At 43.6% G+C, this 25736-nt stretch overlaps 1 protein-coding gene across 7 annotated transcripts in view; it reads right to left on the bottom strand.

Annotated features, from left to right (window-relative positions):
* LOC115168947 (1-phosphatidylinositol 4,5-bisphosphate phosphodiesterase eta-2) overlaps window positions 1-25736 on the bottom strand; it is a 178744-nt gene that overhangs the window by 83375 nt on the left and 69633 nt on the right. Inside the window, exon 1 of one of the 7 annotated variants that reach the window (XM_029724501.1) lies at window positions 5301-5510. The exons of the other annotated variants lie outside the window; for them this stretch is intronic. The gene's annotated coding sequence lies outside the window, so the exon portion shown is untranslated. Of the gene's footprint in view, window positions 1-5300; window positions 5511-25736 lie in introns of those variants that run through there. 7 annotated transcript variants of the gene reach the window in all.

Below are 25736 nucleotides of genomic sequence, written 5' to 3'. Positions count from 1 at the left end.
ACTTTTATTCTTCAATAAATGTACTCTTAGAAAAAATTATGCAATCTAGAACCTAAAGGGTTCTTCGTCTGTCCCCATAGGAAAACCCTTTGAAGAATCCTTTTTGGTTCCAGGTAGAACCCTTTTGGTTCCAGGTAGAATCCTTTTGGGTTCGATGTAGTACCCTTTCCACAGAACCAAAAAGGGTTCTCCTATGGGGACAGCCGAATAACCATTTTGAAACCCTTTTTTCTAAGAAACACATATCACAATCTACAAAGAAATGGTTAATTGACCACAAAATCATCTCAGTATCCGGACTTGAACCCCATTGAAAACCTTTGGTTTGAATTAAAGAGGGCAGTCCATAAGTGCATATGAAGGATATCAAGGATCTGTAAGTATTCTGTATGGAGGAATGGTCTAAGATCCCACCCAATCTCATGAATCATTTAAGAAAAAGTCTCAGTGTCCTTATCCTCGCAGGGGGAGGGTGCTGGAATATTGAAAACGGGGGATCATTTTGACACCAATTTTTTGGAATTACTTGTTAAACAAAATCGATTTCTATGAGCAATTGTATTAGTATAAAATAATATATTCCCCCAAAATGATTTGGCATACAATGTAGCTCAGTATTTGTATTATATATTTTGTATTCCCCCGTCTCTGAACTGTGCCAACAACTAAACTGCCCACCTGCCTCTTCAGCTCCGAATCTGTGAAGAGCCATCCCAGATGTAATAAGGTAGGTGGTCTCCTTCCAACTTGTTTGAGTCCCCGGTGAAGACCAACATCTGCTACAGAACCATCACAACCCCCTAGAAGCGCAACACTGTATCACTGACTGCATCTATCCCTTATACCCTGCCTTCATCTTAGCTCTTCATAGTCCATGATACGGACAGACAGCTCCTCAAGGAATCTACTCAACTGTGAGTGTGAGTGTGTGTGTGTTGGGGGGGGGGTAGACTAATTGATTTCACTACAGCGACAAGAGGCAAAATCGAATCAAATCTAGTCTAACGAAACTCTGTTTAAAGTGGGCCAAGTGCTGATTGCAGACAAAAAGAGAAGAGGGGAAAAGGAGAGGAAAGAAAGGTGAGACAAAGGAAGGTAGATGGGAAAGATGATTGCTTCAAAGAGTTATGATATGAAATGATGGATATCTGCAGTCTAAACTGGGGGAGATAGAATGTGAACTAATGGGTTGTTGGGTCATCTGTCTACTGTGAAGTGTACGGAACACCACATCATTCTACAGGGTTGGGGTCACTTCAGTTAAATTCCTGTTTGTTAACTTGGACATGGATTTTCTCCATAGGAATGCAACTCAACTCAACAGCCCATGGAAGCCCGACCAATCAAAGGACAATCAATTAGGCACCAGTCTAGTGCATGTTGGACTTTCCCCTCTCTCGGAGATATACTGCTGCTCTCGGAAGTTGCAGCTGTTTGAATTGCTGCTAATGGAGCAATTAGGGACCAACTCGTCAAACTTGGGTAGATACACATTGTAAAGAAGACTCAACTTCAAGGAATCTGTGGGAAACTCTTCATAATATAACTACACTGCACAGAAGAACTGGTATCTGTTCCCTGAAGAAATTAGAGAAGGAAAATAAAAAAGTGTTCCAGCTGTGTGTGTGTAGTGCAGTGTTTCTCGATCAATTCCCCTCGGGATCACACAAGCGGGTCTACATTTTTGTTTTAGCCCAGCAGCACCAACAAACCTGAACTCACTGATCAAGGGCTCAATGATTCAGGTGGTAGAGAAAAAATGTGCACCCCCCTTAAAAAAATGGTCCCTCAGGAAAGGACTGAGAATTGTATAATGAGTAAAGGTTTGGCATGACGTGAGACACTCATTTTTAGTGATAACAAGCAGACACAGCATGGCAAAGAAATACTGCAGTAGTACTGTAGCAAAGACTTATACTAACAGCCGGAGGGAAATCTCAATGTTTGCCCAGAGACTGGCCACTTCAAACTAACTCTTTATTATTGGGTCCAGAGCCGTTGCCATGGAAACATGCTCAGGGTTACACAGTATGGGGAGATGTAAAAAAATATATAGACAATAAGATAGTCCAGCAGGATAAAATAGTCATAAAAAAATACAGATTTGTATGTCATTATTGTGCTTGACTAGCCTACTGTATACAGATGCCATCAATTATAATGGTATTACCCTCGGCATGTCAACAAAGTCACCCTGAATTCACACTTATTTTACTTTTCCTGTAGTTGATTGTAATTACGAGAGAACGTCAGAATCACTTGTGTGTGACAGCGTGTCAGCTAATAAGGGAAACAATTACATCTCTGAATGGGAGAAATCACTTCACCCCTAAAGGTCTGATTGAAACACACTAAAGTGGTTTGCTTGTTTGTTTGAGAACAAGCTACTGGAATTCAACAAACGCAATTAATGATAAGAATCAGACCAAAAAAAATGCTTGTAAACAAATCAAAGTAATTACACTGACCGTCAACAACAGTAAAACAATTACCCAGACAAAATTCCCAACTTAGTCCATCTCCTAACTTTTTGTGTTGACTCTCAACATGATTTTAGTACAACACATTACCCCATGACCTTGATTCATAACTACACTCTTCAGACATCTACCCATCGTGTGAGGGCTTTACGACTATTTACATGGTTAAAATAGAAGCCAGACGACAGGTGATGGACACGTAATCTGCCAGGAGGCAGCTGAGGATGAGGTAAGTTGGTGTCAACCTTAATGCTGTTAAATAAGCAGCGGCAGAAGTGCCGGGTGTAACCACAGTGATGGCATGACCTGACTCGTCCGGCGCATCAGTGGGAGTGCAGTCTGGGTAGAAGAAGTGGGCCAGGAGAGCCAAAGGGGCGGAGTCACGTTGTCCTTCGCGCACTCGGTCAGAGCACTAGGCTAAGCTTTAGGGGATTGTCTGGAGTCTATACGTCACACACCCACACAAACACAAGCGTGCACACACACATACAGCAAACACACATACACACCTATAGACAGATGTTTCTGTAGTGAAGGTGTCTGTGTCACTGATGTAAAAAGTAGCAGACCAATAATGAGGTCATAGGACAAGTTGTTCCACCACAGTCCCACTGACACACTCCAATCATCTGGTAGAACAGTACCGTGTAGCATGTCTCCCCAGAGCTACATAACAAATGTACTGTTCCTACAACACATCCACAATCCAGACACACACACACACGCACACACATACATACAGACAGACATGCATGACCAAGTTCCCATTCCGTTTCAACAACAAATGTACTCCAGAACACTAGTTATTGTAGTGGCCAATCTTTAACCTAGTCCAAATGCCATCCATCCATCCATCCTTACCCATGTCTCCCAGCCTCCACATGGAGAAGGACACAATTCTGCTGCCAATACAGAAGAACTCCTCCACCAGGCAGGATAGGGAGGCCTGCTGCTGGCTCTTACACACAACACTCTCCCCCTCTTTCTTCTTCTCTTTCACCTTCTCACCCCTGTGGATGGGGGCCTGGTCCGTGGTAGGGCACGGCTCCTGGGCAGCCTCCTCGTACCGCATCAGCGCAGAGGACACGGGAAAGGACATGGGAAAAAGGCCACTTGTCATCACTGAGGCACTCATGTCTGAAGGATTGTGGGTGCACGCCGCCGGTTCCCCGTTTGCTTCTCTCAATTGCGAAAAGGAGATTGAATGCCCCGGCTACGTTTGCTCAGGTAGAGTTATGTCTGTTTTCCCTCTGGCTGGCAAAGCCAATGCAAATGCGACATGGACATCTTAACGTATGACTGAGGTCAAAGGGGGATTTTTTGGGGGATTCGATTCGGAAGGATGCTTCTTCTGTCTTTGTTAGAGCTGATTAGTGTACAGTTTCCTTGGTAGACTGCTGAGAGTTAGTAATCACAATATCTGCTGATGGCTTCTTTCCAAAGCATTCTTTCAGATCTAGCCTTTTCAGTAGGCAGTTTTCTCGGTGGGAGAGCGAGAAGAAAATCCTCCTCTCCAAATGCTGTCAACAGTTAGTCAATAATCTGGCGCTGCTCACCACAACAAACAACCTTCACTTCTTCTCTTCTCTCAGCTCGCCTTCTCTTCAATACCTTTCCGTCTCAGTTGACAACAAGGTGCGCCTGTATTATATATCCTTTCTCTTCTTTCTTCAGCTAGAATTCAAAAGGCTGCCTCTCAGTGTCAGCCGGGAGCGTAAATCCTTCGGAATCTCTAATCCAGGTCGGGGGGATTTACTTAACGTGTGGCGAGAAAGAGAGAGAGAATGGGAGAGAGACACAGAGAGAGAGAAACACACTGAGAATGAGCCAGGCACCCTAATAGATGTAACAAGTCTTGTTTTTCCTTCTCACCAATTAAAAAGTATTTTTTTTATGCCTGAAAGTGTCTCCTGTGGGGCTACCAGAGGGTATTAAAATGACGACACACACAGGTCCGTGCACACAGACTCGCTTTCCCCGGCTGAGAGGAAAGTTTTTGAGAGACCTCAATCTCCAGTTACGTTCCATGGAGGGGAAAAATGATCTCCCTCTCTATTCTCACCACCTGTATAATCTGGGACCGGTTTGAATACATACAAACACTCAATTTTGGCTAATTGAATGGCCTGCTGATATAGGTGTACGAAGATATGATTAGCTACTAGTGTGTCTTTGGCAGAGGTGCATATAAAACGACTTAAGCGCTGCAAAAATCAAGTGGGAGGGTGAAAGAGGGGGTGCAAAGCCTTAAATCTGACAAAGCAAACACTGCAATAATGTCACACCTTCCACTGTAAAAATAGAGAGAGTTGGAATCCTCTTCCATTGTTATATAAGAAATCCCACAGTCCTTATTAGTTAGAATTAAGAAACAGAAGACAAGTTGAATATTGAAGTGTTGTTTTGTAATCAAAATGCCTCCGTTAAATCCTCAGCTAGCAGTCCAATGCAATTTTAATTTGGGTGGTTACAAGTGGGGGGAAAATGTGGTTTCTGCTGGCAGAGATCCACCTTGGTTCATGCCAGTCGGTGACAGAGCCATTTTAAGATTATGAAATGGAATAGCTTATGACGCACACACATTAACATCTCACCCTACAAGGGGAATTGTGGACATGTTCTCATGAATTCGCTGGAGATATAGCAGCAGTATCGTCCTACGTGGCTAAGTCATTCCCTTGCCATATATGAGTCAAAATATCATTTATCTGAAATATCACTTTCACAAATCTCGACAATGTAAAAAATAAAATACGAATCCGATAGGAGAATAGTCCTCTCACAGTCCCATCACAAGTCAGACTGTTGAATAAACTTCACCTGTTGTCTGCTGATTTTGACCTTATGTAGGAGGTAATATCCACAGAGTAGTGTCATTGACCAGACTTTCTTTACGCTGGTCTGTATGTCTGTTTGTATGTCCAGTTTGTATTTTTTTAGTGCGGATGCACTTTGCAAACGACTTGCACAATGTGTCAACAGTGGCCGAGCTTAAACGAAGCACAGACCAAACATTGTCCCACGCAATCAGCTGGAAAATTTCACAAGAATTTCCAGCCGATTGCGAGGGAAAACGCTTTGGTCGACAACGTTCGGTTACATTCGGCTATTGTTTACATATTGTACATCACGTGAAATGCATCAGGAGATGGAAAATACAGGCAATAGAACTTTCCGGCGTCGCAAAAAGTTGGGTAAATAACACTTTCCTGTGGTTACCCTATCTGCACTTCCTCCCACCAAAAGGACCAACAGCACAGACAACCGGTAAAGCACGTTTAAATATGTGACTCATTTCAAGAAACTAGGCGTATGTCGCACGTCACTACTTCACAGAAGAGCCATTTTAATGTAAACATTTATTTTTGGGGCAGAAATGCCTTCTGAAACATGAATTTTCATGTGCTTTAATAGCAAACTTGTATGCCATCTGTAAAAACGAATAAAATGGTTAAATTACGAGCCAAGTTGGTTTGGCCATGGAAAAAGACAAGAACCTTCCTGCTAGTCACGATTGGCTGAGATAATGGATGGGTCGGACATGCCGAGAGATGAGTTCAGATTGGTCTGCCATGTAGCATGCTTCTGTCTATAACATGGCTAACTAACATTACGTGTATGATCTGTGTAGTAATATTATTTGTATCTAAGAAAGACATTTGCATTGAACCTAGTTGGTTAGTTTTAGCTACCTGCAGATTCATGCATTGTGGCTAGCTATGACAATCAGTTTGAATTGCTAGTAGTTTTGGTTGGGATTATTGCCGTGTTCAAAACAACTGGGAACTCGGAAAAAAGCTATCACCAACTGGGAAAAATCGTTCTGAACAGCCATCCAACTCGGGATATCAGGCCTCTTTCTAGAGCCCAGACTTTCCGACCTGAAGATCACTGACGTCATGATTTCACTAGTATTTTTCCAAGTTCGCAGTTGTCGCAGTTGTCTTGAAATCAGCATTAGGTTAACTGTTTAGCTAGCTAACTAGCTAGCTACCTACAGTACATGTCTAAACAAAAGACTCAACTTTGCTAAATGATTACATGACCCATCAAGTTAGCCAAGTGTATCTGGGAGTGATTACGGCCATCTATTGTATTTCATGAACATGTCTAGACAATAGTGACCCGTCCACTTAGCTAGATGTGGCTGTGGGGTTGTTATAGCATTTCTTTCACATGACCCATCAATCAAGACATGTGTGTCTGGGTAAAGAATCATCTAATAATTGTTAAATATTTATACAATATTTATCTGGACACTTCCTATTTTTTATATTGCTACTATGCAAGTAACCATTCCACTGCACTGTTTATAAATGTTGTATCCTATGCATGTGACAAATACACTTTGAAGGTTCCCAAGAACACAGTGGCCTCCATCATTCTTAAATGGAAGAAGTATGGAATCACCAAGACTCTTCCTAGAGCTGGCCTCCTGACCAAACTGAGCAATCGGGGGAGAAGGGCCTTGATGGTCACTCTGATAGAGCTCCTCTGTGGAGATGTGAGAACCTTCCAGATGGACAACCATCTATGCAGCACTCCACCAATCAGGCCTTTATGGTAGAGTGGCCAGACAGAAGCCACTCCTCAGTAAAAGGCACATGACAGCTGCTTGGAGCTTGCCAAAAGGCACCTAAAGACTCTCAAACCATGAGAAACAAGATTATGTGGTCTGTTGAAACCAAGATTGAACTCTTTAGCCTGAATGCCAAGCGTCACGTCTGGAGGAAACCTGGCACCATCCCTACTGTGAAGCATGGTGGTGGCAGCATCATGCTCTGGGGATGTTTTTCAGCAGCAGGGACTGGGAGACTAGTTAGGATCGAGGGAAAGATGAATGGAGCAAAGTACAGAGAGAGATCCTTGATGAAAACCTGCTCCAGAGCGCTCAGGACCTCAGACTGGGGTGAAGGTTCACCTTTCAACAGGACAATGACCCTAAGCACACAGCCAAGACAATGCAGGCAGGGGTGGCTTTGGGACAAGTCTCTGAAAGTCCTTAAGTGGCCCAGCCAGAGCCCAGACTTGAACCCAATCGAACATCTCTGGAGAGACCTGAAAATAGCTGTGCAGCGACGCTCCCCATTCAACCTGACAAAGCTTGAGGGGATCTGCAGAGAAGAATGGGAGAAACTCCCCAAATATAGGTGTGCCAAGCTTATAGCGTCATACCCAAGAAGACTCGAGGCTGTAATTGCTGCTAAAGGTGCTTCAACAAAGTACTGAGTAAAGGGTCTGAAAACTTATGTAAATGTGATATTTCCGGGTTTTTATATATTTATACATTTGCAAAAATGTATACAAATCTGTTTTTGCTATGTCATTATGGGGTATTGTGTGTAAATTGATTAGGTTAAAAAGCTATTTCATCAATTTTAGAATGGGCTGCAATGTAACAAAATGTGGGAAAAGACAAGGGGTCTGAATAGTTTCTGAATGCACTGTAGGCTAAGGACTAGATATGTGTATTTTTGCTACTACTTTCAGCACTTTTACTCTTGAAAGCTTTGGTTGTTTGCTACTACCTTACTCTGTTTAGTACATGGCCTCACATGTGAATCCTTAAAGAGAAGGGTGGGGCTAAGGCTTAAGGGGGTTTGAACGATGATGAATGGGTGTAAACTAAGAAGAGCTCTCCAATAGGTGTACCAAAACATTCAAGGGCCATTTTCTCAAAAGTGTGGTTACAAATGTATCAACTTTTGAGGCAGAATTACTTTCCCATTGTTCCTCAACTGTAGTGTATGATATACCATGTTCTATACTTTTATCCAATGTAAATAACACAAGTTACAATTGATCCCCACAAAAAAAGGCAGCTCATTCAATATTCACCAGACAACTTGAAACTAGCTTATTGGCTTGAGAACGAGATTATTAGCTTTTTATTAGCTTCGACCGCAACTGGATTCTGGCAGTAATTTGGGCTGATATAGAGATCCAATCTCTGCTGTAGTATTGTATAGGCACACTCACAGCCTGGATGGACTATAGTAGGCCCGGACCTAACGGGGCATTTCAGCACCAAGGCTAGCACAACAGCAAGCTCCAGCTTGTTCACACAGTACTAGCTTCAGCTTCTGTTCCAAGAGCCTCAGGACAGCTTCCTCTCCATGCTTCCTTTTCTAAAGACAGGTCGTCATCTGTAACCAGATCTTAACATGACTTGATGGGTTACAGCATTTTTGGTTTTAGCCCAGCACTACCAGATCTGATTCAACGTGTCAGATCACCGTCAACCTTGATTCATTGAATGAATCATTATCAGACTTTATCGTCCTGACACACACGTAAAGAAATGCCTGCCAGGCGCTTTTAACACCATGGGAGATCATTGAGCCCCCCCATTCTCCTCCTCCTTCCCTTTCTATTATCCCTCCTCCCTCTAAGCCACCCTCCTCCTGAAGATACCAGGGAGAAGCATATTGCCACTCAGCCAGCCTGCCTGGGAGAGCCGAGGTCAATCTCATATCATGCAGCGTAACAAGAAGTGGTGCAGTTATGGAATGCAACACTACCTTAAAACACTTTAAACGGCTCTGAACGAACAGGGAAAACATGTGAAGTGAAATCACATTATTTTAACTCCAGTCGTGTTGACTCCGCACATGCCAAATGAAAATGACTAGGTATAACAGACTGCTATCTGAAAGTGCAAAAACAGCACAGATTGTTTCTCAACCTCTATGTTGAGATGTGTTGGGATATTTGCGCTCGTCCAACTGTGTCGGTTTTAGCGGTTGTTCAAGGAAGAGAACCGTTACATATGCTGTTCAACAGTACAACGAAGGTTGAGAGAAACTGCACTAGTTATCCTCTCTCTTTTTTAATCTCCATCCTGTATTGGGAGCATCCTATTGGTCATGGTTTGTAAGTGAGAATGATGTGTCAATTAACTTGCTAACCAGGGTTGTATTCATTCGGCACCAAACGGAAGAAAACAGACTGAAACAGGGAGGAACTACAACTTGTCCAATTAGAAATGGTTGTTTTTGTTTTACGTTGCAAAATATTTGAGTACGTCTTGCTGAATTGTGCTCGAATGAATATGGTAAATTGGTAATTTAAGTGTAAAAAATTACATATATTCCCACCGGATGGATCAAAGATCAGAGGCTCAGAGCAGCAAGGGCACCGTGAACCCTTACTTAGGGTTACCATGCCAACGGAGAGCAGAGTTTTTGTCTGCCAGATGGCATGGTGGCATAGAGGATATGGAACCCTGCTGCTTAGCTTTCCGGGGGGATGAGCTTTGTGTGTGTGTGCGCATGTTTGGGGAATCAGGGGTCCAGAGGATTCTGTCTTGGCTAATCTGAGGTGTTGACTGCCCAAACACCGCACCACACAATTTCACCTCAAAATCTGGCTCCAATCCTGTGGCCCCTGTCTATCTAGTTAAACTGGACCTGGTTGAACTGTGGTTCAACCTATGCAGAGGATATAGAACAACTCAGTACCATGAACAGTTTCTAAAGTACCTAAACCACAAAGTCTTTAAACACTAACAAAAAGCCATGTCGGGACTCTTCTGTAGTGGATTTGAATTCAAACGTGCTGTGCATGCACTTGCACTTTTTGGAAACTGGGGTATGGGTGATTTTAGTAGCTATACATTGTTCACTTAATGCACATTCTCAGCTTCCATGCCACGGTCTTGAAGGCATACCAGCTTGTAAAAGGTTAACTAGATTGTCATCAGCGAAGAGAGGGCGGGCAGCGAACCCTGCTGTGGTACTGAGAAATGAGACTGAGAGAACAGTAGGTATACTATGAGAGGTAAGTTGACCAGTCCCTCAAGTCATCCAATGGGGTAGCAATCATTAGAATAGGGTATATTGCTGGGGGAAATACAGGACCGGAATTATGATGTGCCAATCTTGCTATGTGGTACTGCTGGGCATCAAAACACAGACCAATCACAATGTATGTTTGAAATGATAAAGCTTACATTTGGAGATAACACCTTGCCTGCTGTCTGGCTGTGACAATTAGCATGGAAAATGTGATGACGATAATGATTTCTTTCTACAGTGCAGACACTGTCATTCAAAGGAGGTCAATACCCTCGTTAGTGAGCCTGAATGACTAAAGAGAAATATCAATTCAAGAAAGGATCTTTGCTGTTTTTCTAGCCGATAGTGTAAACCAGACATTCCAAAGCCAACAAATGCTGAATACCTGTCCCTCTCCCTCACTGGGTGTGAACTTGCCACCTTCTGTTCCCAACAACACTTCCCCCTCACAAAGCAGAGCCATGGCTGTTGTAGGGCAAGGGAACCAACTACTTCTAGGTCTCAGAGCGGGTGACGTCACTTGCAAAATGGATGCTACTAGCGCATGCATAGCTAACTAGTTAGTGAATACGCATTGGCTATATTTACCCTCTTTTCACCTCCTCCTCTCTGCAGAGCCCAACTGTGTTATCTGAGTCAAGTAGCACCACTGTAACGGGGTAGGTCCCTTACTGGGCGTGAATAGGGACCTTCTGTTCCCAACAACAACAAAAAAGCTCCAGTATTCCCCAGTCCCGTGTCCATTTTCCCGTACATTTCCCTCTTACATGTCCTAATGGCAGCCTCTCTCTGTTTTCTCAGTCTCGGTCTTTCTCTCTCTCTCCGTCTTTGACTCTGTCTGTGTGTCTTTCTGTCTCTCTATTTCTCTCTCTTAGTTCCCAGAGTTCTCTGCTCACGTGGGGCATTTATCATGCTCAAACGCCATAAAAGCAGCTGGCGGCCCAATGATAAACAGCTTCCATCACTCGATGCGACACGGCACAATAACAGGCCCCGCGTCAGAGACAAACATAAAGCCGTCCACATCAGCCATGTCAGCAGCACCAAACTTAATCTCTCTGCAACTACAACTCACTCTGAAAACTTGTCAAAAGAAGAAAAATGTGAAAGTGTACATTATTGTTGCCATCCTATAGAAGCTCCTGTGAGAGCATTATGTGAAGCAGATCAGCGAAAGCTGAATAGTTCCTGTCGCTGTACTCCGTGTTGTGCTCGAGGTTGGGAATGAAGAGTCAATTGTCTGTGGTCTGTTTACGTGCCGTCTGAACCTTCTCATTCAGCCAGGATCTACAGTAATGATTTGCTCTGTCAATTCCAATTTGCTGATCCCTTAATCAATTTGCTGTTCTTTATGAGCAGGAGCTGCCATGGAAGATGCAGTTCCCTAATGGAGAAATAACTGTTTCCATATAACTGGCTCAAAGTGATTCGTGACTTAATCTCTCAAGGAAATGAATGGTATATTCAGTGGCGTCAGGGAGGTGGTTGAATGGGAAGTAAAGATGAACAAGTAAAGATGTGCATTCTCCATGATCTTCATTCTTTATCAGGCACAGACAAGTGACTATAGGCTGTCTGATGCATCTTTGGCTCAACCAACAGAAAGTCGGTGCTCTGTCAGTGGCTTTCTGAAACAGACATAAACACATGGCATTCTGGAATAACACTGTGCTGGAATATACCGTGTCCAACGAAATACTTATTTTTGAAATAATCTGCTTATTGAAATATTCTGCTCTCTGAAATTATTAGACTAAATATTCTGCTTTCTCATGCTTCAGAGCACAGTGTTTCCAAACCGGGAAACATTAGCTTTGCTAGGCGTCCCACCAGAGGTTTAGCAAGGTGGACTGACCAGGGCGCTCAACACCACAAGAAATCCATGCAGGCGATTAAGAAAGCCCACAGTCCCGTTCAAACGTCCATACAAGACTGCACAAATACACTCTCCTGTGGTTTCCTATAACCTCTATTGAGTTCCCTCAAACAAACACACCCACCTGCACCACTTGTACTTGTGCGGGTATTGACGACAGACAAGTGTTCATCCCTGTGCACTAGTAGCTAGAACCAGAGGTCCTGATTGAGCGTGCGTGGGCGGCCTGTAAGAACCCCTGGTTATTAGCGAGATAAGGTGCGCTGCAAGTACTCCTACACATCATCGCCAGCGTCACCATTAAATCTATTAGTATAAAAATCTATAGCCAGCTGTGAATCCCCAGCACGGCGCCCTGAATAGTCTCATTGAATGTTGCTGAAGGACTGTACTGTATGAGGCTAGTAAAGGGCAATTCAACAATAACAGAGTGATGCGGAGACTCAGATCTCACTTTAATGATGGCAAAAGTTAAACAAACCAGACAAATCTCTGCCCAAAAACTACTTTTAACAATTTCCACATAAATGTTTACAAAAACATTTTTACTTGCAGCTCACACACACATACACTTACATCCCCAGCATGGCCCCCAGAATAGTGTCATCGTACATTGCTGAATTACTGAATTAGGTTGGTAAACAACAGCACTCAGACCAATCAGTTACAGATAACTGAAGAAGAGCTGTGCAGGTTCATTCTGAATGTTGACACTATCGGCGGAGTTAAAACACGCAACATGCAAAACGGACACACTCCGCAAACTGTTCCTGTCATGGTCATTGTCATTGGACATTAACACAAAACCACACCTGTTGGTAGTTACAATACAGTGTAAACATTCTGAGGGAACCCGTACTGTAGTTTTCCTGTATACCTAAGGATTGAATTGGGGCCTAGGTCTTGGTGTTCACGTTTCGAGATACCCTACATTACCAAAAGTATATGGACACCTGCTTGTCGAACATATCATTCCAAAATCATGGGCATTAATATGGAGTTGGTCTCCCCTTTGCTGCTATAACAGCCTCCACTCTTCTGGGAATGCTTTCCACTAGATGTTGGGCGATTAGGCCTGGCTCACAGTCGACGTCCCAATTCATCCCAAAGGTGTTCAATGGGGTTGAGGTCAGGGCTCTGTGCAGGCCAGTCAGGTTCTTCCACACCAATCTCGACAAACCATTTCTGTAAGGATCTCGCTTTTTGTACGAGGGCATTGTCATGCTGAAACAGGAAAGGGCAGTTGCAGTTGGCACTATGCATTCAGGCAAGTAGCGTTCTCCTGGCAAACCCAGATTTGTCCGTCGGACTGCCAGATGGTGAAGCATGATTCATCACTCCAGAGAACGCAGTACCACTGCTCCAGAGTGGCGACGACACTACTCCAGCCAATTTCACATGACGATCTTAGGCTTGTGTGCGACTGCTCGGGCAAGGAAACCCATTTCATGAAGCTCCCGACGAACAGTTGTTGTGCTGACGTGGCTTCCAAAGGTAGTTTGGAACTCGGTGGTGAGTGTTGCAACCGAGGACAGACGATTTACACGCTACTCGCTTCAGCACTTCACAGTCCCGTTCTGTGAGCTTGTGTGGCCCACCACTTTGCAGCTGAGCTGTTGTTGCTCCTAGATGTTTCCACTTCACAATAACACCACTTACAGTTGACCGGGGCAGCTCTAGCAAGGCAGGAATGTGACAAACTGACTTGTTGGAAAGGTGGCATCCCATGACAGTGCCACGTTGAAAGTCACTGAGCTCTTCAGTAATGTCATTCTACTGTCAATGTTTTTATACACAATTGTATACACCTGTCAGGTGTAGCCAAATGCACTCATTTGAAGGGGTGTCCACATACGTTTGTATATCTATAGTGTGTATGTTGATCATTTGGATAAGCTCCGACAGAGCTCTCTACTAGGGTTAAGTTAAGGGTAAGTTCTAAATCCTGAGAAGGAGTCAAACTTACTCCTTAGAAACGTTCTCTGAACATAAGTAATTGGGTTCAACAAGCATCATCCTGCCTCTGAAAATGATCAAAGAACATTCCCGGAGGGAATTCTCTCAGGGCACTCTGTCGGACAGCTGGACTGAAAAAACCAATTAAAATGTCCTACCTGAGAGAGATGTCTCCGCCATCTTGGTTTGCACCTGACAAGGACACTTCAGACACGATTAGAGCCCTTGCTGCTTCGGTGGGTTTATATCAGTGGACGGATGGAGAGTCAGACGCATAGTCTTTCTTAATTTTTCACCAGCACCTTGAAGGCAGAAGCTCTCCCTCGCACCTTTGTTACCTCTGTTCGCTTTTCTGTCATCCCTCTCACATTATCCATCTCCGTCTCACATCTTCCAGCCCCCAGTGCTCTTGTGACCCATCCAAAGTGTTACATAAAGCTGCCGAGATGCCTGGCACTCCGCTGTGACATTCTTCTCACATAGCCTCTAATGAAACGCCAGGGTGAGGGCTTTAGTGAGTTATTTTACCCAGGAATCAACGTACAACCCAGGCTGCTTGCCGATGCGCAGCAGAAGTGTCGCTAGTACCAGAGAATAGCCTCTTATCACTCTAATTTCTCTACAGGAATTTAGAAATGTTCTGTGAAATGGATACTGTGTTTTTCACCACACAATGCTGTAAAATGTTTGCGTGTGCGTGCGCGCAAGTCTTCCAAGCACAAATCCGTTGACCTCGTTCATTGACACATAAGGCTCCCTGAGCAAGTGGGAATAGCTAACAAGAGACACAACAAATGTCCTTAGAAACCACTCTATTCCTGGCAACAACCGACCACAAAATGCACCGCCTTGGACACACTGCAACTTCATCACATCTGACTGCAGCGATGATGCACAGAAAACAAGACGTAACGCCACGAGATAAGACACTTATTGGCAAGGCCTTTGTGGGGGACGGCACTGCAGAGCTTGCCTCCTGACCTAAACCCTAATGTGAAATTTTCACAATGCCTATATGCAGCTCACACACACACTCCTTCTCTGGGCTTCACGTCTTAATGGTAATGCAAGAGTTGCATGTATGTCACACTAAGGCCTCTAACGACAAGGGATTTTCATGATGTTTCTATCTTAAGAAGTAGATATGTGAACTGGGAGTCTTTCCAAACACAATGTCCTTTTTGCTTCTGGGATTTGAAGGTTTTGTTTTCAGCATTAGGACTTTGAATCCTACAGATGAAGAACCATATTTGTGTAAAAAAAAAAAGTATGGAAAAAAAGTATTAAAGAAAAAAACAAGCAATTATAATTGAAAGAGACACGTCCCCCCCCCAATATATACATATTTGACAATATCCAAATTTCACTAAACACACATATATGGTTCTTTGTTGAAAGGGTTCAAGTGTTCAATGAAGAATTTGATCTCATGTACACAACAGTTTTGTTGTCGTGTGTTTTCAATAAAAAGGTGCTTGTTCGTTGTTGCCATACATCTCCATGACGTAACCATTGGCAATGCCAGCAGCATGTTAGATGGATGATTTGAAACACAGTTGACTACCATTAGTCTTCCCCTGTGGGAAACGTGGAGCTTGTGTTGCAACACATGTGCGACAGGGAGTCTTGTAAAAGCCCAATAGCCAGCCAATAAGTCTAGCGGAATCGAGGTCGATAAGTGATGTCAGAGTAAGTGGTCATAAAACGATCAATCGGTAAGAGGTTATGTTCACAAGCAAGAGGTGACTAGCGAAATTACTTTTCATTGACATTGAAACACTCTCCAATAGACTTTCTTAATCTTTCAAATTGTCACACAAGCATCCCTTGGTGTTCTTTTAGATATAAGATAAGCGCTTACAATCACACTCTTTTGTTTCAAAGCCTACTGTTTGTAGCACTTAGGCTAGCACGTTCACTCTGTTAGCACGTTCCCGCTAGCTATTAACTCCATTGTGTGAGCGCTGTACAGCTTGTCTCGCTGCGTGCAACTTCAAAATACTACTTCCCTAGTAGTATTCAAAAGTCAGTATTCAAAAGTAAGCACTTGCACCCCGTTTTGACACTTCTTACATGTGGAGCGGGGAGCATTAGTGCACCATTTTGCTGTAGTTTTGGAACGCTGACTAGCGCTTGATTGTGTTAGCGCCATGTGCCTCTGTTGGCCTGCAATGCTGCTGCTGTCGTCGCTATACTGGATCCTCTGTGCCAGGGTGAGCTGGCGCTAATTATGCTATGGTTACCTGGGCTTGGGGGAGTAGGGAAGAGAGGGGTGGGGGAGGTTTGAGGGAAGAGCAAACCCTGTTGGAGACAGAGTTGTCAAAAATAGAGTTGACCTCATTGCCCCTCCCTCTTTTTTCATTTTACCTTTCATAATTCTCCTCCTACCATTGTGTATCCCTCTTTCTTTCAATGCGGGTGAAAAAGTGACTTACGCGTACTTACGTAGTGCCTTAACACACTTCGTCCCAGGTGATCACCTTTAAAGGGGATATAGTGTCTTAACAAACCGAGCAGAACGATCTTCAAAACCCGCATACAATCAATAATGAACGACTTGAGCCCCACAACAGGACAACCAAAGGACACACATCTCAAAGAGCCATTGATCTGGGTCTGGAGACGATGTGGGCAACAACGCTCTTAAATCTGTCCTGAATCCCCAGTCCTCATCTCTCATTCCATCGCCATTCCTTCGGTACAGCAGCCCACCAGAACACACCGCAAAGAAACTGTGCTGTAGCCGAGAGAGATTACGGTACGGTCCTCTGAGGCATTCAAACCTGCTATTTTCAGCGTGGAACCCTTTAAAAGATTTATTCGTGGCTTCCCAAATGGAGGGCATGCACACAGATCTTCATAGGAGGGCAGCCGTGCAAAAAAAAAAGTGTGTCTCGTTGTCTGCCAAAAAGGAGAGCAAGTGGGCATAAGCACATTATCAAATAATAACAGGAAAGTGGAATAACAACAGAAAATCTATGGATTCTTTCTGAATTGTCTTGAGGAGAGAAAGAGACAGAGCGAGAAAGAGAGAGCATTCAACAAACGATTGAACTCCTCTCTGCCTCGTCCGCCCACCCCTCCTCCGAACCACAACGAACTTCTTGCCGCATGTTGGCCTACTTTTGACCGTGCGGAAGCATGAAATCGGAAAGGCTCCTCTTACCTTTCTCCGGGCTGAGGCTTCGGATATTGCTGGAATTATCCATGCTGTATTATCCCCTAAAGAACAGGCTCCAGGTGCTGCTAAAACCGAGATGGAAGGGCTGGGTTCTCCTGGCAGGAGGGCTGCTGATCTCAGGTAAGAGGAGGACAGGGGGAAGCCATGTCCCACGGGTGTCATCGCAGAGGTGTAAAAGCTTATATCCCTTGATCTCTCTCTCTTTCACTCTCTCTTTCACTTCCCAGTATAGTTTCCCCTCTTGTTCTCACAAGCTGTCTCCGTATCCCATCACTCACTCCCTCTCTCCCTCCCTTTATCTCCCTGTCTCGACCCTCAGAAGACTCGTGCATGCAGTCAAGTAGGCAGGCAAGCTGCGGCTGAGATGCTGTGGTGTATTGTGTGCTATGGTATAGTTCTGTACTGTACTGGCCGGGGGAGCGAGGAACACCCGGAGAGCCTGGGGAGCGTGCTCAGTGTAGTCAGCCTCTCACAGCTCTTGTGTGCCAGAGAGCCCTCGCTCGGCTCACAGATCACCTGGGAGAAGAGGCGCTTTTAGAGAGAGGGGAGGGGGGTGAGAGAGAGAACAATAGCAAGAAAGAGAAACGGGAAGAAATTGAGGAGAGAAATAGAGGGGGAGGAGCAAGATAGGCGAGAACACGCAGGAAGAAGAGATAGAGAGAGGGAGACAGATTGAGAGAGAGCGAAAGACAAAGCGTCTGTGATTTGCGGAGCGAGTTCTCTTCTACACATGTATAATTCAGGGAAGAGCTGCTGAAAGAAAGAGAGAGAGAGAGAGAGAGAGAGAGAGAGAGAGAGAGAGAGAGAGAGAGAATGACATTTGAAATGTCTTTATTCTTTTGGAACTTGTGAGTGTAATATTTACTGTTCACTTTTATTTCACTTTGTTTATCCATTTCACTTGCTTTGGCAAAGTAAACATATGTTTCACATGCCAATAAAGCCCCTTGAATTGAATTGAATTGAGAGAGAGAGAGAGAGAGAGAGAGAGAGAGAGAGAGAGAGAGAGAGAGAGAGAGAGAGAGAGAGAGAGAGAGAAAGAGTGTGGATGGATGCCTCCCAGGGCTGTGGCATGGGGTGGGCAGGGGGAGAGAAAGGGAGAGAGGGGGCTGTCATGTAGGGAGGTGTGTTATCACTTAGTGACAACAAACTACAGCATATTAGCTCACTAATGAGAGGGAGTTGAAATGTGGCAAGACGTGGGCTGTATGTATTGTCTCCAGATGTACTGTAATAGGAGTAGATTAAACTAGGTAAATTCTGATTATATCTGTCTCAACATGATCTGTTTCACCTGTCTTTGTGCTTGTCTCCACCCCCCTCCAGGTGTGGCCAATCTTCCCCATTATCCCTAGTGTATTTATACCTGTGTTGTCTGTTGCTAATTCGTTTTTTGTTTTCGTGAAACCTACCAGCGTTTTCCCCCTCACTCCTGTCTGTTCTAGTTCCTGTTTTCTAGTTTTTCCTGGCTTTGACCTTTCTGCCTGCCCTAACAATGAGCCTGCCTGCCGTTCTGGACCTTTTGCACCCTATCTGGATTACTGACCTCTGCCTGCCCTTGACCTGTCGTTTGCCTGCCCCTGTACTAGTAATAAACTAGTGTTGCTTCGATACTGTCTGCATCTGGGTCTTACCTGAAACCTGATAACATCATGGGAAAACGGGCATTATTTTGTGAGAAGGCCTAGGATAAAAAAAACATATTGTAATGTAATGTGCAACCATTAATTATGTTTACTGTATAGCTAGCTACTGTAGCTAAATTATTCAAGTTCATTGTACATTACCCTGAAAAGTGAGACCAAATGTCTGGGTCATTTCCAGTTGAGCCTTTTTAAAAGCAATTCAGTAACACTCGAGAGATGACTGACACTTGTCAGAATTCAATTTGCCTCAAATTGCTGGCATGGCATATGAACGAGCTAAAGAATAGAGAGCCGACACATTTCTGCAGTGAAATCTTCACAGAGAGACAGAAACCGCATCCCATATTAATAATAATAAAACACTTTCCGCTATGAATAGTGAATAATACACGGCCTGACTAGCCTTGGTCCATCCATGTTTCACAACTGCAGAAACACAAAACAATCTGAAGATGTCTTTTAGTTTGACTTTTGGCCACAGTTTACCTCCATACCTCAACTGAACTTGCAGTAAACCACAAGCCATTATTCCTTAGCCAATGACTGTCTTTGTGTACAGTAGAGCACTAGGTTGTCGTGCTACACCTCTTGCTGCTTGAGTGAGCTTCACTACGGTGCAGTAACTGTCCATTGAGTCAGGTTGTTGGACAGAGACAGCGAGGAGAGGCGTGGCGAGGTTGAGTGAGTTAAGAGCACCGTACAGTCCATAAGGGACAGGCTAATGGCCTCTCAGAATGAGGCTAAGGGAGACAGACCACCATCCAGACTCACTAGTGAGGGCTGGAAACAGCATGGGGGGGAAGGGCGGAACATTGAGGGCTACTATGGAGCCTAAGACTGGGTTCTCAGGTGCTGTTATAGGGGGGCATATAGGGGGGGGGGGATTCTGAGAACCTTTGTAAGTTGTAGTGCAGAGATGGCCGAAGTGTGGCTGGAAACTTAAGGTTGTCTGTTTTAACTTGGTATTTACTTAAAATCGTTTAAGAGATGGAGACAGATTTAGTCATTACTACCGTATTCAAATCATCATTACCTAATAGATACATTTGTATTAGGATTTATTGAAATACTGTATGTGTGACTAGTGTAAGTGAGAACAACAGGTTATGGGGAACTGAATTGGTTAAGGGTGTCGTGTTGGGATAAAACACAAAACCAAAGAAAACATAACGAAATGGGGAGGGACTATCAGAACTTGTCCAATAAGAAATGCTCAATTTTGTTTTCTGTTGCAAAAGTGTTTTTTGTTACATGCCCTACAGGTAAACTGAGCACTATGAAGGGTTGACTACCTGCTATGTGGATTAGACTTCAAACATCGGTAGGTGTATACTGTATGATTGGCAATGATTGGGCAGCACGGTCAGAATTGGTTGGCTGAAGGCCTGAGGAGTTTGTCACTCAGCCCACATTGATTATACTCTGAGGAGTCGAACTGGTGCCAACCATCTGTTATAGGATGTTTGTACGCAGCCTCGTAGTTTGATGTTGGTGTCTTTTGGACAAATGTCCAATATAGTAATTTGTAAGATGTTGACTGATTTGCGTTAAAATAGGCATGCTTTCAAATACAGCATGTATTAAAAATCATCTATGTGCATAATGATGTCTTTATGCGTAAGGATTTCAAACACACATCACATACATAATCTAGATCTGTAAATACAAACACACACACTCACTCACTCACTCACTCACTCACACTCCCTGGTCCCAATACACTGTCATTCCCTGAGTTGTGATCTAAACCAAAATGGTTTAGATTATTTCCCTCGAAGGTTGGACCAGCTCAACACAGACCAGACGCTGATCACAGCTGTTAACTGACAATGGCCTCGGCTTGATAGGCCTATCCCTGCTGGCACCCTGCAAGGCTCAGCTCAGGCAGCCACAGCCACATTTCTAATGTTTGTATTCCACATCAAGAGAGATATCACACCCCTTTGAGGTCTCTGTTATTGATGAATCATTCATGGCTTTCGGCTCTGTTCTGGTCGGGTGTGGAGATAGAGAGTGATGGACAGAAGAAGTGTATTGCCATGATCTGACCTCTCCCACTCAGCCGACTTCAAAGTAAATCTGGGTCAAGCTCAGCTAAGCCCCTTTGTTTAAGTCTTTAAGGAAGTACATTTGTCTTTATCTCTAGAGTGTTGTTCACATCGGCGAAGTTTGATGTTATCTGGACATAACGACAAGGTCGTTGGACAGAGCGATCGATACCTCCCGAGCACAGATACCAGCGATGTGATGTGACAAAAGCCACAGTACCGGCCTATAGCTGATAAGAAACTATGGACGGAGTGGCTCGGAAAGCGCAGATAACATGGCAGATCGACAAAAACATCACAGTGCTTTATACGCTCGATAGGCGCAGACGGGTCTAAAAGTCGCAGTGTGGGCGATGTGTCGAAACGTCACAATGATTGAAGTCAGGTTTGCCTTTTGTGTGATGTGAAAACACTGAAAAACTCATTGGCAACCTGAAAAACATCTTAGTCTTTGGTTTACAAGAAAATGGCTGGAAATGGCTGCTTGTGAACTGTGAGGTGTTATCTGTTCTCAGAGTAGATGGGAGCCGGGGTTTCGTTGGGAGCCTGTAGAAGAGGTTAATAACCTTTCTCTGTGGAGAGGAAGATCCAGCTGTGGCCATTGACTTTCTCATCATCAGACCTGTGTGTGTGTGTGTGTGTGTGTGTGTGTGTGTGTGTGTGTGTGTGTGTGTGTGTGTGTGTGTGTGTGTGTGTGTGTTTCTTATCAGACCCGTGGCCTTGTAGCCCTGGGGCAATGGAATAAGGAAGAGGCCCTTCCCTCACCCTTTTTCACTACACACCATGGTGAGAGAGGTTTGGTTAGATAATGGGTTGGACAAAGCATGGACATCTAATGTAAACATAAGGATTGATTTCTCCCACTGGTGGACACATGCATACACACACACGCATGCACGCACGGACACATATACACACACACCAAATCCATGAAGGTGCATACCACTGGATTGATGTGGCTTTATCATTATGCTAGGCATTTTACAGTAAAATACCTGAAAAGGATTTTCCAGGGTCGGTCAAAAAAAGGGTTGCACATTTTGGGGAATATTCAGAGGTGGAAACTTTCCGTGGGAATTAACGGGAATATATGGGAATTAACGGGAATATATGGGAATTAACGGGAATATATGCAAATTAATATTAATACCATTTAAATGTAGATGTTTTTTGCATTGGATATATTTACCATATCATACGGAGACAGAAACAAACATTTTATCTCATCATAAGTAGACATAATTGCAAATGATTAAATCCTTCCAACAGAAAAACAAAAATTGTTGTCACGAATTTAACTGTAATTAAATGAGGTGACTCTTCACATGGGATAATTTCACTGAACAACAAAATAAAGGGAATATTGAATGATCCCCAATGATCCATCACATCTCCCAAAAACGTTTTAGAAACTAAAGCTTTGGTTGTCTTCCTCTTATGCTTATATGTCTTTGATCTCCTCAATGTCCGCCTCTTAAACATCAGACTCTGAGACCTCATCATCACTGTCACTTTCCAACCTTGTTGAGGATGGCTCATTGTCAGGCTCAAAAAGCTTCAAATATGCCCAGATGGCAACCAACTTGTATTGCTTAGCCTGTAGCGTGCTTTGGTGTATGTGTTCCCAAAGAAGGACCTGTTGTGCTCTGAGGCGGCTGATGTTGGTGGGATTTGGAGGATGATGGAGGCAACAGGGGAAAGAGGCTCAGATCCACAAAGTCCCTTCCACCAGGTGGCTGATGAGATATGTTGGCACGACTGCCATATTGCATCTCCATCCCAAAGCCCTTGCTTGGAAGTGTACTTCGCCAGACTGCCAAGAACCTTGCCCTCATCCAGGCCAAGGTGGAGAGACACAGTAGTGATGACACCATAGGCCTTGTTGATCTCTGCACCAGACATGATGCTCTTGCCTCTATACTTGGGGTCTAACATGTACGCTGTGGCGTGTATGGGCTTCAGGCAGAAGTCTTCACGCTTTTTGATGTATTTCAGAACTGCAGGCAGTGGGCAAGGCAGTACGGATTTCTTCTCTTTCATCTGCAAGCAGAGTCTGAACAATCCATGCAATGGCTACTGCTATAGGTTTCAGGAGTTTCAGGCTGCTTACCACTCTCTCCCAAAATACATCATCCATGAGGATCCTCTTGATGGGGCTATCCATATCGGCAGACTGTGATATGGCCATTTCTTGGAGAGACTCTTTCCCCTCCAGGAGCCTGTCAAACACGATGACAACGCCACCCCAATGGGTGTTGCTGTGCAGCTTCAATGTGGTGCTCTCATTCTTCTCACTTTGCTTGGTGAGCTAGATTGCTGCTATAACTTGATGACCCTTCACACACCTAACCATTTCCTTGGCTCTCTTGTAGAGTGTATCCATTGTTTTCAGTGCCATGATGTCCTTGAGGAGCAGATTCAATGCATGAGCAGCACAGCCAATGGGTGTGATGTGACGGTAGGACTCCTCCACTTTAGACCAAGCAGCCTTCATGTTCGCAGCATTGTCTGTCACCAGTGCAAATACCTTCTGTGGTCCAAGGTCATTGATGACTGCCTTCAGCTCATCTGCAATGTAGAGACCGGTGTGTCTGTTGTCCCTTGTGTCTGTGCTCTTGTAGAACACTGGTTGATGGGTGGAGATAATGTAGTTAATTATTCCTTGCCCACAAACATTCGATCACCCATCAGAGATGATTTCAATACAGTCTGCTTTTCTATGATTTGCTTGACCTTCACTTGAACTCTGTTGAACTCTGCATCCAGCAAATGAGTAGATAAAGCATGTCTGGTTGGAGGGGTGTATGCTGTGCGAAGAACATTCAGAAATCTCCTCCAATACACATTGCCTGTGAGCATCAGAGGTGAACCAGTTGCATACACAGCTCAAGCTAGACATTCATCTGCATTTCTCTGACTACGTTCCTCCATTGAGTAAAAATAAATCTGATTCCAGAAGGACCATAAGCTGTTGCTATCGATAAGGTGTCTGATTCCTCATTTTCACCTCGAATAGAAGTAGAGGGACTTTTGTCAGAGGTTGCTTGTTGTGAGTGCTGAGGGAACTTTATGCCATTGGCCATATGATTCTGCATCTTTGTTGCATTCTTCACATATGATTTGGCACATTATTTGCAAATGTACACAGCTTTTCCTTCTACATTAGCTGCAGTGAAATGTCTCCTCACATCAGATAGTGCCCGTTGCATTTTCCTGTAAAGATTAGAAAAAAATGAATAAAAAAAACAAACAAATACATGTACTGATAAATAGTTAAGCAGTTAGATTAAACAACTCCTTCGTAAGATAAATGTTTTAAAATGAAACATGTATGGAAACAGGTGAATTAACACTCCTCAGTTAGCAGGCTCAAGCAAGCTAAAATCCACATGGAGGCAAAACCTAACTAGCAGAAATTGTTAACAAGTTAGAAATGATTTAAACACACTTTGCTGTAGGCTACTATTTACTAGTTAACAAAAAATCATGTATGTCAAATAAAATATATTCACCCCACCCAGTATTGTAATCAAAACTTACCAGAAAGCATGTAGTCCTTGGCTCAGACAGTGTAGTAGTGTGGGCTCAATAGCATCTCATTAGTATGCTGGATCTTGAGAATCAGCTGTACATGTGATGGAAGGGTGATGGAAGGATACACATATGATGGAAGAATGCACTGTGCATGCAGAGGGTTGCAATTCCATTGAATTGGGCATAGTTTAACCACAATATGCCACAAGACCTAGAATTGCCTTATGTGTATCCCACAAAAAAGGTTCACTGTTATAAGCTACCTTTTTGATGAATTTAAGCAAAATTCCCCAAAATCCTGGGCTTAACTTCCCATGGAAAACTTCAGGGAAAAATTCCGGAAAGTTACCAAAAAGTTTCCGACCCTTTGCAACCCTAGTCAAAAACAACATTGACGTTCTCAGCAAAACGTTAATGGGGTGAAACTCAACAGCATACCTTAACAAATATGCTTTCTCATTGCGTTGGAGGAGGAATGTTGTTTTGGTAACTTAGTTAGAATAGGTTATCAGTTTGGATTGAACAAGGCACCAAGTCTTTCTCTGCTGGAATAGGACTGTGCCTCTTACTACCGTACCACTGTGGGTTGTAAAATAAAGATAACTGCTCATAAATCGAGCCTCCAGAAATATTTCATGCCTAACGTAACTTTGACAGTCTATTTTTTTTTAACAGACAATATGTTATGACAGAAGACAGCAACTTACAGGTAGCATGCACAACCATCTGCTCTGCCATGTAAGGCAGACATAGCCATTTGGGAAATGTTTTACTTGGAAACGAATAAGATGCACAGCCATGCTAATAGCATATGGTGGCTTAGCTATAGTTATAAGTCATTTTTAAATACAGTGTTTGGTAAATGTGTTGTTGCTTGTATACAGTTTAAGCATAATATACATAATTAATCATATAAAATAGATTTACCAATATTATTCAGTCAAAGTTAGCACAATCAAGCAAAGGCTTCTCAGTTGATAACAATGGTAGTAGTAATGTCACACTTGTGTGTAGGAACGGACCAAGGCGCAGCGTGAGTATCGTTCCAGATCTTTTATTTGAATGTGAAACTTTGCAAGACAAAACAATAAACTATAAACAAAACACAAACCGTGACGACATGCACTAACTCAAAAATAATCTCCCACAAACACAGGTGGAAAAAACAACTACTTAAATATGATCCCCAATTAGAGACAACGATGACCAGCTGCCTCTA

The sequence above is a fragment of the Salmo trutta genome, chromosome 30, assembly GCF_901001165.1.
Source record: "Salmo trutta chromosome 30, fSalTru1.1, whole genome shotgun sequence".
Taxonomy (NCBI): Eukaryota; Metazoa; Chordata; class Actinopteri; order Salmoniformes; family Salmonidae; genus Salmo; species Salmo trutta.
Note: the sequence above shows the minus strand (reverse complement) of the source record. Positions and strands in the feature narration are given on the sequence as shown.